The 13,696-nt window shown below is 38.1% G+C and overlaps 2 long non-coding RNA genes across 2 annotated transcripts; both read left to right on the plus strand.

Annotated features, from left to right (window-relative positions):
• Positions 1-362: 362 nt before the first annotated feature.
• On the plus strand, positions 363-1,257 carry LOC126976444 (uncharacterized). The gene is made up of 2 exons (XR_007731906.1): positions 363-550; positions 785-1,257. It is a non-coding gene; the product is annotated as an uncharacterized LOC126976444 (long non-coding RNA).
• A 4,415-nt stretch (positions 1,258-5,672) lies between these two features.
• LOC126976441 (uncharacterized) lies at positions 5,673-9,516 on the plus strand. The gene is made up of 2 exons (XR_007731903.1): positions 5,673-5,816; positions 8,124-9,516. It is a non-coding gene; the product is annotated as an uncharacterized LOC126976441 (long non-coding RNA).
• The last annotated feature ends 4,180 nt before the right edge of the window (positions 9,517-13,696 follow it).

Consider the following 13,696-nt stretch of genomic DNA (forward strand, 5'->3'; position numbering starts at 1 on the left):
CAAGATAATGTGGAACCGTACGCTCGTTTGTCCTCCTTCCATAAAGAAAAAGGTTGGTTTGAAAATAAAATCTGTCAAAAAAAAAAATACATTCCATATTATTCTTCTTCTTTAAGTGTCTGAACGAATCCGACACCGAAACAGCTTCATCTAAGGTATAACAACAAGGTTTACACCATTCCATATTTATTTTAGCTTTGCGGAATGCAAGGATTTTAAACCGCGTAAGGAATTATTTCTACAACTATAAATAAGAGCAAACAAAATTAACATTCTCAATGGTACAAGTAAAGAACCAATAAAACTAGAACTACACGTGACTTATGAAGTTTTGTATTTCAACACATTACGGTAAAGCCAAGTCAATGTATACTTTGCTAATATTTGTCTAAGTGTTAATTGGGAATTTTGCCGACTCATTCATTATGAATATAAATTGTGGGTATATTTTCAAGATGATTTAGTTCGTTGGAACAATCCGTAGCATATTCAATTATGATTCGTTTAGCTTGCTTTGTTGTTTTAGTGATGTTGGGACTGTCTGAAGGAGGTAGGATAATCTGTTTTTTAGTACAATACGGATTTTGTTAACCATGTTTAGCTGCGTTATTTAGAAACGATTGATTTTTAACTTGTTCACCTCTTCCATTAATTTTAAGAATTTATTATTGCTAGAATTTAAGTGCACCTCTAAAAATTACACTTCTTAAAATTCAGAAAAGTCCTATTAGTCTAGTTCTAACCCTGTCTGTCCACTAATATATTAAAAAAAAATCTGTTACAGCTGTCAGAGTGGCTAGATCACCGCAGTTTAGCCAAGCCAGTGCAAGTGCCCAAGCTGGGGGATTCGGTGGTGGTTACTACCCCCCACCAGGCCCACCAGGTTTTGGGAGAGGATATGGAGGGGGGCATTTTGGAGGGGGAGGATTTGGAGGGGGCCATTTTGGAGGTGGAGGATTTGGAGGAGGTGGATTTGGAGGCGGTGGTTTTGGTGGGGGCAGATTTGGAGGTGGCGGGTATGGAAGCTTCGGTCGGCCTGGTTTTGGAATTGGTGGTCCCGGCTTCGGTCTGCCGTCACTGAGTATATCGAAGAGTATCAGCATCGGGGGTGGAGGCGGCTCTCAAGCAAGTTCCAGTGCTGGTTCCTTTGGGAAATGAACATTCTACTAATTACTTAAGTTTGTGTGGAACTATTGTGTGATGTGATGAAGGTTATATTTTTCAGTTCATATTCAGAATTAAAACCAAAGATATGAATTGTTTTGTAGTTTTATTTAAATTAACTCTTTTTAATCTTAATATATATAAATTACGTGACACGTTGTTTGTCCGCGATGGACTCCTAAATTAATGAACGGATTTAAATGGGGATTACTTCATGGAGTGCAGTTTGGTATAACTTGAGAGATAGGATAGTTTTTATTTAGATTTGGGACCCATAATTATTTTTAATTCCAATATTTGTTTTGTATGGACATATTCTCTATGAGAGAATTTATTGACGCACGGTTTGACAGTTCAGCTGTGAATCAATTTCATTATAACAACAGGAAGCATATTTTACGAAATAATTCTTGATGTTATAAAATATTATTGACAAATTCATAAAAAACATTATTTTATTTATTATATACAGAACAACGTCTGTCGGGTCAGCTAGTTGAAATATAAATTTAACAGTGGGAGGCTCCTCTAACTTTTGCCGGCTAGATTATGGGTACCAAAATGGCGCTTTTTTCTGCCGTGAAACAACAATGTGTTAGTATTATTTTAGTTGTCGTAGTTAGTGCACTGGGCAAATGAGGCGTAACATCTTATGTCACAAGGTGACGAGCGTAAACGTAGTGCCGCTTAGAACTTTACAAGAATCCTACGCAGCACTGCAGGGCTTATTAATTACCATCAGCTGAACGTCCTGCTCACCTTGTCCCTACGGGATTGGTTGTTATTGCTGTCATAAGAATATATTTTGTTTTGTTTATAAGGTCGAAGTTACAGAAGTGTCTTCCCTATTATTATACGACCTGTATAGCCGAGTGGTTAGCGATCCTACCTACTAAACTAGAGGCTCTATCCCGGTGGTTCGAATCCCGGTAGGTGCAAGCATTTATATGATGAATATGGATGTTTGTTTCCGAGTCATGGATGTTTAAATGTATTTATGTATGTTTATATGAATTTATGTATGTTTAAGTAAGTATATTGTATTAAATATATAATTGTCTTGTAACCCATAACACACGCTATACATGCTTAACTTGGGGTAAGATAATTTGTGTAAAAAGTGTGTCAATATTATTATTATTTTTATTCGAACCTATTGTTATTTTATTTGTATGAAAACATTTATTACTTACCGATCTACTATTATGTTCCTTAAATTAATAAGTATATTGATATCTAATAGAGATTTCTTTTTTTTATTTTAATATTTTCATTGCCCAATGTATATGGTAGCAGTAGACTTGGTTGAGGGTTTGGATGTCAATTTAATTACTAAGTATTAAATAAAAATAAAGTGCTGCGGACATGTGCTCCGGAACTGGCGCCGGTCCTTACTCGTCTTTTCTGGCTCTCCTACTCATCAGGCGTAGTCCCGAAATTATGGAAAGCGGCTTTAGTGCACCCGATCCCTAAGAAAGGCGTACGCTCAGATCCGTCCAACTACCGCCCCATTGCCATTACCTCCATTTTCTCCAAAGTAATGGAGTCGATCATCAACCTCCAGCTCTGGGGATACCTAGAGGGGCACCAGCTGATCAGCGACTGCCAGTACGGTTTGCGTCAGGGTCGCTCAGCTGGTGATCTTCTTGCAAACCTCACCCATAAATGGGCGCAAGCGGTTGAGTCGAAGGGCCTCTCCCTTGGCGGTTGGCGGTGAGAGTTTGGACATAGCGAAGGCCTTCGATCGGGTGTGGCATAAAGCACTTATAGCGAAACTGCCATCCTATGGGCTTCCCGAGAAGTTGTGCAAATGGTTCACTAGCTTTATGGCTGATCGGAGCATCAAGGTTGTTATCAACGGTGCATGCTCAGACTTAAGACCCATAAACGCTTTTGTCCCGCAAGGCTGCGTGCTATCCCCTACGCTGTTTCTTCTGCATATCAATGATATGCTGCAAATCAGCATTATTCATTGCTATGACGACAGCACAGGGTATGCTTCCTACACCGGCCGTGCCAACATGTCCCGGGATAGCGTCCACGAGAACCGGAACAAACTTGTGTCTGAAATCGAGACTATGCTTTGCAAAGTCTCGGAATGGGGCCGACAAAATTTAGTCCAATTCAACCCCAAGAAGACACAAGTTTGTGCGTTCACCACTAAAAAGTCTCCCTTTGTCGTATCCCCTCGATTCGAGATCACTCCTCTAACTGCCACAGCCTTACTTGGCGTCGATATATCGAGCGACGTTCAGTTCCGTGGTCACTTGGTTGAGAAGGCCAAACTGGCCTCAAAAAAGCTTGGTGTACTCAGTAAAGCGAGACAGTACTTCACTAAAAGCCACCGCCTGCAACTTTATAAGGCGCAAATTCGGCCTCACATGGAGTACTGTTCTCACCTCTCTTATCACCTCTCTTATATAAAAAAAAGGGTTTTGGCAAGAACTGGTCTTAGCGGGGCCTTCACTTCTGTATTTCAAGATATTTCTATATCTTTATTATAATCTTATATTATGATCCAAACCCTTTGTAAATTGAATTATTCTGTGGGCTTAGAATACACCAGCGTGTATCGATGAGACGACCCGACAGCCCGAAAACGCCTGACTTATTTTGGTTTGTCAATGTGTGCGTTGTCCTACCTCTAGTCCCTACTATTTACCATTGGACTGGCGGCTGTCAAAGTGCTTTTGTGCCTGTTCGATATTCGCCATTTTGGCGCTGTTGGCCATGTAGCGAGAGTCTGCGGTACTTAAAATAGTGATGAATACCGCAGCTGAACAAACATCAATAGGAAAACTATTTACAAAAAAAAAATGTGTACTTTATTACGTTGATTCCTGAAGTATAAATAACATGGAAAACGAACGAAATTAATTCAAAATATAAAAATACTCCAGAGTATTGTACGTTCCTTCGCAGCCATTTGTATTATACGTCAAAATTAGTTCTCTGGACGCTCGCAAGTGGCGCTTCAAATAGACACAAAAAAATTACTGTCAAACATATGGAACAGCCTGTCCAGTGGTATTTATACAGGTCAGTGGTGCGTTTACTTAGTAATATTTTAAAGGTAATGTCATCCGTGGATGATTGTTTACATATAGTAATAATTTTAAATGTCATATATATATTTTATTTTTTATGCTTATGATATATTCTGATGCTAAAATTTGGTAACCTTTTTAAAATACACTCTGTGCACGTTATTAGTGAACTACAATACAGTATAAAATATACAGTAAACCTTAGATTAAGGATTGATCTCCGCTGCGCTCCAACTAGATACCGCACTACCTAGAATAGCCTTTTTATTATGGCAACTATTGATGCTTGTGTGCGTGGCATCTTGACACTCAATTGAACTCATACGCGTCGTGTTATTTCACATTGAAATTAATAAAATACAAAATACTTACTGATGATATGTGATCCCAGTGTCTTTCTTATTTCTTGTAGTATTATTTTTACAAATATTTACTACACAATACGTCATTTTAGTTTCTATTATTAGCAAAACATGTGGCACGTCAACGACACACATTGTTCGAGACTGGCTCGAGCACGCCCACTAGTTGGAGCGCAGCGGATACCAATCCATAAACTAAGCTGTTAACTATATTATTAAATCACCATAATTTATTGTTGTTTGTTTGTGTGTCTCAATAAATAAATATAAGTAACAATAGATTCGTTTCCCTTTTCTATCTTCCTGTATCTCCATTAGAGATGTTCATTTCTATCGCACTGTTTCTTTGTCTCTACGCTAGTATTTTGTAAGTCTTTGGTGTAGGGGCGTGCGTATTATATAGGCAATTAGGCAGTGTCCAACTCATTATGAACCTAAACAAATATAGCACTAGTGTTAAAGTTAATTGAGTTTAATTTGGTTCCGTTATTTTATTACCAAACACCTATTGAACAACCACTCATAAAATTTTTCTTACTCTAGATACTATTATAAAGGCATAAAGGCATTTATTTTCTCAAAATTGATTCCTTTAGAATTCTTTTTGATGTCATTTCTAATAACTACTAGATACTACTACCGCTTCGGAAACAAATGGCGCTCTGAGAGAGATGAAGCGGCGCAAGACAGTCCCCAGCATTCTCTTTTTGCGCTCTTTTCAATAAAAATATACAATATTGTACAGTCATTTCTATCGCTATAAAATAATCACAATCTAGTCCCAGGCTGTCCGATCATTTAGATATTCAGCAGTGGAGTAATAGGATTTACGACAGAGCCATTTTTTTAATGAAACATTTAAATTAATTTATAGATAATGCCTCAACAGTGGCTGCGACCTTATTATAGAAGTGTATACATTTACCCTTAAAGCTATTATGTATCTTATGAAGCCTACTAGAATTAGTAACAAGCAATCCCTTATTTCTAGTGTTATAATAATGATATATCCACAGTGCCTACCATGCTAGAAAATCAATGCGTGCCTATGGTGTGGACATACCTTAATGTCTTATGTACTCAAATAATAGCCATACAAGTGCGAACAGGAGGTAAATTTTTTCACAATATAAGTTGGTCATAATTTATCGCTTCACTTCAGTCTCATACCACACACATATCAAAATGTATCGGTTCTATGTACTGTGTGTTCTTCTTGTTGTTATAAATTTAAGTAGCGCAGGTAATATATATTTTTAAAACCGCTTTTAAAAGCTAGAGGTCCCGGGTTCGAATCCCGGTAGGTGCAAGCATTTATATGATGAATATGGATGTTTGTTTCTGAGTCATGGATGTTTAAATGTATTTATGTATGTGTATATGTATATGTATGTTTATATGAATTTATGTATGTTTAAGTAAGTATATTGTATTAAATATATCATTGTCTTGTAACCCATAACACAGGCTATATATGCTTAACTTGGGGCAAGATAATTTGTGTGAAAAGTGTGTCACCATTATTATTATTATTATCTTATCTCATTGTTTCTATGGCATACTTAATCATTTTAACTATTTCCTTTATCGTTCTAGAAGTGTTTAAAATTTTATTTTATACAAGTGCCGACCCGGCAAACGTTGTTTTGCCTATATATTAAGTTTTCCGCGCTCGCTCATTACTATATGTAATGAAATGTCATTCAAACTCAAAGTCAAAAAAACTTTATTCAATTAGCCTTAAGATAAGCGCTTTGGAATCAACAAAACAAATATTTGTAAAAAATATTTCTTTTAAATTACTGAATTTACTGTGTGTCTTAAAAATTACTGAATTTACCATATGGTCGTAAAAAGTTGATCTCGTGAGAAGAACATACAAGAAACTCTACGGCCACTCTTTTCAATCAATACCTAGAGTATTTAACAAAGGCAATTGTAATATACATAAGAAATTAGTTTGTAAGGTGCTGCGTCCAATATATGAGTTGTGTTTAAATAATATAGACTATTTCATAAAAAGTAATAAATTGTTGAACGAATTATTTATATTGTGATTTTATAGGTATTTCTAAATAAAAAAATATAAGTTGCGGATAAATAAAATAAAATAAAATGAAAAAGCCTTTTATACTAAATTACATAATTAAAACCTTCCCCCAAAGTTGCGGATAAATAGCCATAAATTATATACTAAAACCTTCTCCGAAACATATCTGCATCATATGGTATATATGCAGATATTAAGTTTATTCTGATCGGTTCAGTAGTTTATGCTTTTACAACATGATTCCAGAAAATGTACAAAAAAATGTATTAAGAAATTCAAAATAATTTTCAATTTTATGTGTTAAATTGATTGGTAATGGAGTGACCATTCTCATGTTTAAATAATAAATTTTATTCTAACGAAATGTATCACTCTAGAAAATTTATACGTCTAGATATTCTGCTGTTAGGCAACCGGTAAAAATACGCCAGTAATATTAGTTTAGTGTGCGTGACAAGCTACGTCTTACACTCGCGATTTGTATGACACTTTGCGTTAGTGTGCGTGAAATGCTCAAAAAAGAGGTTGACAGTCAACCTCAATTTTTTTGCCATTTTCACAGCCGGTCACAGGCTATCTAGACGTGTAAATGACAACTTAGGTTATATTATAGCATTTTATTAGGGATCCCTATTTTTTTTTAAATGTAATTACATCCTGTGTTACTCTGTGAAGACAGCTTGCTAATGGTGAAGGAATTTTTGAAATCAGTCCACTAATTTTTGTGTGAAAGCATTACAAACATACGTACAAAAACACAAATGTTTCCGCTTTATAATATTAGTTTAAATTATTCAAATTTTCGTATCAAATAGCTTAAAATTATGTGGAGAGATTGAGAAGTGGTCAATATATAATAATTACTTACGTAATGTTATATTAATACATAGAAACAAACAAACCGCATTTATCACGGGGAGTGTTCCGAAGAGCTGTTAAACCTGATTCCTGCCGCCGAATTCAACATTCGCACGACACGCCACGAGTTAGGATATCATCCCCACCATCTGGATGTGTGGCGGTCCTCCACAGTGCGGTTTTCAAGGAGCTTTCTTCCACGTACTACAAAGCTGTGGAATGAACTTCCTTGTGCGGTGTTTCCGGGACGATACGACATGGGTACCTTCAAAAAAAGCGCGTACACCATCCTTAAAGGCCGGCACCGCTCCTGTGATTCCTCTGGTGTTGCAAGCGATTGTGGGCGGCGGTGATCATTTAACAACAGGTGATCCGTACGCTCGTTTGTCCTCCTATTCCATAAAAAAAAGGCTGTTATGCCTACTACACGGTTGAGTCACTGTGATGACAGTCTGTCTAGATGTATAAATGATCTAAGGTATCACGCATAAATTTTCGAAAGGGTTTAAAATTCTATTTTGAATAAAAATATTCGAATTTGAATACGAATTCTACAGCCCGGTGAACCGTGTCTAAAATCTACGAAATAGTTATTTTATTATTACGATATTTTAATCTTATATTATTCCTTATTTTTTTCAGCTTTAAGAGTTGAGAGATCGCCACAGTTCAGCCAAGCAAATGCCCAAGCTGGTGGTTTTGGTGGTGGTTTGAGACCACCTATAATAGGTGGAGGATTGGGACGTGGTCAATTTGGGCAAAATGGATTCGGACCCGGTAGGTTTGGACAACGACCTGGTGGACTTGCACCGAATAGACTTGGTAACGGAAGTTCTGGACAGGGTGGTTCCTTGAGCATTGCGAAGAGCATAAGCATCAACGTTGGTAGAGGTGGCGGCCAAGCTGCTTCAAGTGCTAGTTCTTTTGGGAAGTGATCCAAAAGGCCGATGAAAAAAACACTTATAATTTGAAAATTAAATCTAAATTAACAAATTTTATATTGACTTTCAAATTATGCATTTGCTGTCACGAAAACATATTGAAACCTCATTCAAACCGACCATCAAAAATATGGGAATCTAGTGAAAAAATACTGCCTATAAAACATATATATGATTCTTTATTAGATTGGTGTGTCGTCATTTACGTCACCAAACAACCAAGAAAGTTTCTACCAGGAAGCTTCCTGAAAAGTAAATTTTTTTTACAAACACAAGTTGCTATAATAATGTTATTGTTGACGACCCATAGACCTCAGAGATCCCGGGTTCGAATCCCGGTAAGTGAATTTCATTTATAATATGATGAATATGGACTTTTGTTTGTGAGTCATCGAGATTTATATGTATTAATGTATGTTTGAATATGTATATTAAATATATCGGTTATGCCTAGTTTTGGGGTAAATAAATTTTGTTAAATTGTGTTAAATATTAATTAAATTGTCTCATAAATTGTTATATTTTAAAGTGATAACCCTCACTACTGGGATTAATTACACAAATAAAATTTGAAAACAAAGTTTATGAATGATGCGGGACTCGAATCCGCGACCCCTCGCGTTCCGTGCGAGCGCTCATTCCAACTGAGCCAACTGTTCTAGTGACGTAAAGTTCATAAATCTTGTATACATTCTTCATCTCTCAGGATGTGGCTTCATCTACAGGATCTACTTTGCAGTTGATAACCTGCTCAACCCTGATATTTTGTATATTAGGAAATTTACTTGAGATGTCGCTCTTGCAAATCTAAACAATTTGTTATGTTAAACAATTTGTTGTTTTATAATATTGTAGGAATAACGTATGCGACAGATATGTATGTATGTACGTACATAAACCCTGTGAATAAATTCATGCCTCACTGCATTTTTTTTGCTTCATTTTTTTTATTTGTAGGAGGTGTTTGGGTGTATCGTAGAAATAGAAGAAAAGTAATTGGGGGTAGACCCGGTGCTATTATAATAAGAAACTAAAACTTACATATTTAACTATTCTTATTTGTGTTATGTATAAATAAAATTATTCACACCAAATTGGATTTCATTTTTATTCCTCACTAGCTGACCCGGCAAACGTTGTTTTGCCATATAAATTATTTTAAGAGTTAAGCCGTTTCTTGGACATTGCAACATTACTTTATTTTTTTTCCAAATTTAAAAGCGTTTTTCTAAAATAAACGTAGCGTATGTTACTCCTTATTACATCAGCTACCTGCCAAAAAAAGTCCCATCAAAATCGGTCCAGCCATTTCAGAGATTAACCGGAACAAACAGACAGACTGACAAAATTGTAAAAAATGATACTTTGGTGTATATATATCATCATCATATACATGAAGTAAAAAACCATTATTTCAATATAACAAACAGACACTCCAATTTTATTTATATCTAGGTATAGATGTATAGATTATGCAAAAAAAAATTCGGCAAATTTTGAGTTATTACTTCAGACTTTGATATACTGTAATTTTATAGTTATATTAGCAATGACACGCGGTTTCACTCATGTAGATACCGATCTCGTGTAAATGGAAAGTCTAGTCTAGTCTACTAACGGCCGTTCCCAATATACTATCTACAGATAGAGATAAATTACTACCTTCTACAGTGAGTAATTAGCTGTCAATAATCTGAAGCTGTCCCAATATGAAAAGTCATTCTTATCGCCTTATATTGGGACGCGTGAATTGAAATTTCCATACAAACTTCTATCGCTGGTATGCTATACGTCGTCCCATTGACAGACAGCGTGTACGGATAAGGTGAGTTACCGTCGATAAGTTTATTGGGACAGAAAAGTCAACGATAGTTACGATTTTTATCATAAGTAAGATTAAGTAAGAGATAGACTGAATATTGGGAACGGCCGTAAGTCGGACCATAGATTTGTTTTTGTTACCATAAAACTTTTATTTCACTTAGTTATTATTTTATTATTACATTATTTTCTTTAGATTGACATTTTTAAATTCGATATAACGTTTGAAAGGAATGAACGATTTTAATAATTTAGAACGTATTTCAACATCTAGTGAAACATTCTTTAATAAAATATCATTTAATCGGATAATGATTAATATAGCGGTAATATGGTTTGATTATTGTCGGCAATTTGATCAACTTTTAAAATAAAAAAGTAGTTATAGTGGCATAACTTCAGCAGTATTGTTACGTTCTATAATACTGTAGATTTTTTTTTGTTCTATCATCAAATGTTACGCAGCGCACGCGATGACAGATTTTTTATGACAAATTTTTTCAGACCTGTCGTTATATTATTGGATTTTAATAGGGATCGCTATTTTTTTTGAAAATTAGTTAAGATTATACGAATTTACGTATCAAATAGCCTAAAGTAATGTGAGATTGAGGATTGATTAATAAGTAATAATTACTCACGTAATGTAATGGTAGTTAATACATAGGAACAAACATAAGCTTGTTATGCCTGCAACGGTTGGGTCGAGGTCTTTTGTTCGACGACTTTTACATGATAACAGAAAATGTACAAAATAATTGTTAAAAACGTTTGAGTGGTAGAGGTTACTAAAACATAAATAATTTTATTAATGAGACCACAGACTGAGAGTGGAGATAACGCCCTCAAGCTATTAAATTATACATTTTATTGTATGATTCCAAATTATATTGTTACTAAATTAAGAAAAAAAAAGTAAGCCCGCTGAGTTTCTTGCGCCCGTTCTTCTCAGGACTGAGGCATACTACATTCCACCTTCGCACGACACGCCACAAGTTAGGATATCATCCCCACCATCTGGATGTGTGGCGGTCCTCCACAGTGCGATTTTCAAGGAGCTTTCTCCCTCGTACTACAAAGCTGTCGAATGAGCTTCCTTTTGCGGTGTTTCCGAGTCGATACGACATATCGTATCGTATCGTATCGTATAGGTACCCATAGGTACCTTCAAAAAAAGCGCGTACACATTCCTTAAAGGCCGGCAACGCTCTTGTGATTCCTCTGGTGTTGCAAGAGAATGTGGGCGGCGGTCATCACTTAACACCAGGTGACCCGTACGCTCGTTTGTCCTCCTATTCCATAAAAAAAAATACTGGTTAATGGAAGAAAAGACGCTGCTTTGGTACCTTACTGGTATTCAAGTCTCCCTATGATAAACTATGCATAATCATAATTTAACAATCCTAACGCCTACCTACGTATTACTAATAGTAGTTTTTTTGGTGTGGTGTGGATGATATCCTAACTTGTGGCGTGTCGTGCGAAGGTGGAATTCGGTGGCAGGAATCAGGTTAAACAGCTCTTCGGAACACTCCCCGTGATAAATGCGGTAGAAGACACACCATGAAGCGACATCTCTACGCAACGCCAAGTGATCCAGCCATTCACAGAGCACTGGGTAGCCGAAATTTGAGCTGCTCCACGTTGCACGCGGTCAAATCCATCGAGCTGATACTGGGTTGCGCCACACCAGAGATGACAGCAATACTCCATGTGTGGCCGGATCTGCGCTTTGTAGAGCGCTAGAATGTAGGCCGGCTTGAAGTATCGCCGTGCTCTATTAATGACGCACAATTTCTTCGAAGCCAATTTGGCTTTGCCCTCCAGAAGGCCATGAAATTGGCAATCACTCGAGATTTCGAGACCCAGTATTCCAATAGTAGGCGAGGCTGTAAGGGAAATGTTGTCGAGGAGCGGTGATACGGGGGTGATACAAATGGGGTTTTTTAGTGGTAAACGCGCAAACTTGAGTCTTCTGGGGATTAAATTGGACAAGGTTCAATTTACCCCATTCCGCGACCTTCTCAAGAGAGGACTCGATAGAAGACACGTTTCTCCCGGCACTGGTCGACGATTTCCCGAAAGAGACCTGCTTGGCCCGTGTATACGGCATCACCAGTGCTGTCGTCTGCATAGCAATGAATGTTGGAGGTGTCCAACATATCATTTATATGCAGAAGAAACAGCGTGGGAGATAGCACACAGCCTTGGGGCTCTCCAGGGTTCACGGGCTTCAGGTTCGAGCAATATCCGTCGACAACGACCTGTATGCTGCACCCAGTGAGGAAACTGGAGGTCCACTTGCACAAGCTCTCGGGGAGCCCAAATGATGGAAGTTTTGAGAGGAGCGCCTTCTGCCATACACGATAAAAGGCCTTCGCTATATTCAGGCTAACTGCCAGGCCATCCCCTTGCTTTCAATAGCCACAGCCCATCTATGTGTAAGGTATACCAGAAGATCACCTGCCGACCGACCATGGCGAAACCCGTACTGTCGGTCGTTGATCAACTGGTGACCCTCTAGGTATACCAAGAGCTGACGGCTAATTATGCTCTCCATGATTTTGGAGAGCAGGGAGGTAATAGCAATAGGCCTGTAGTTTGCCGGATCCAAACTGTCTCCTTTTTTTGGATCAGGGCTGACATCCATGAGACAGGGACTACGCCTTTAGAATAAGAGTGCCGGAATAAACACGTTAGCACCTGCGTCAACTCAGGGGCACACGTTCTAAGCACTATTGGAGAAATACCATCCGGCCCGCTCGAATTCCTGACGTCCAACGAAAACAGAGCTCGCCTAACAGTTTTCTGTCTGTACTGTACTTCAGGCATAGAGCTCTGACACCGCGGGATGGTCGGCGGTGTTTTTCCATTGTCGTCAAGAGTCTTTCTCTTTTGCCGTATGGGCCAGTGTGTCATTCCTCATGTGCAACGGTGGCATGGATGGCTGGCTGAAGTTACCAAGAGCAGCTTTCGACAACGACCAGAACTTGAGTGTTCCGGTCGGGTAACTGCTCGCCGATTTCGACAACGTGTTTTGACGTTGCTCGGGCGATTTGCCGCTTAAAAAATCTGGAGGCACGGTTGCATTTCCTCTTAAGAACTATGCAGTTCGGATCCTTTGTGCCCAGCGCCGCAACCCAAGTTCGATACGCCTGTTTTTTGCACTCAGATGCTGCTTTAACTGACGCATCGAACCAGGGCTATGATCTGCCACCGATCGGTACTACAGAGCTTGGTATAAAAATTGGAATGGCCACCGGTTCTCGACACTAACCTATGCGAAACATAGCGGCACTAGGCCGCTACTTCACGCCGGTATTCTGCGCGAGCGTGGTAATTAACCCGGACGAGTCTGGCCCGATTGTGCTGACGTCAAAAGACGGCAGCGTGACTCTCCCACTTCTAAAAAGCCCTTAGTCGCCTCTTACGACACCCATGGGCCTGGGACTC

The sequence above is a fragment of the Leptidea sinapis genome, chromosome 40 (assembly GCF_905404315.1).
Source record: "Leptidea sinapis chromosome 40, ilLepSina1.1, whole genome shotgun sequence".
NCBI classification, from domain to species: domain Eukaryota; kingdom Metazoa; phylum Arthropoda; class Insecta; order Lepidoptera; family Pieridae; genus Leptidea; species Leptidea sinapis.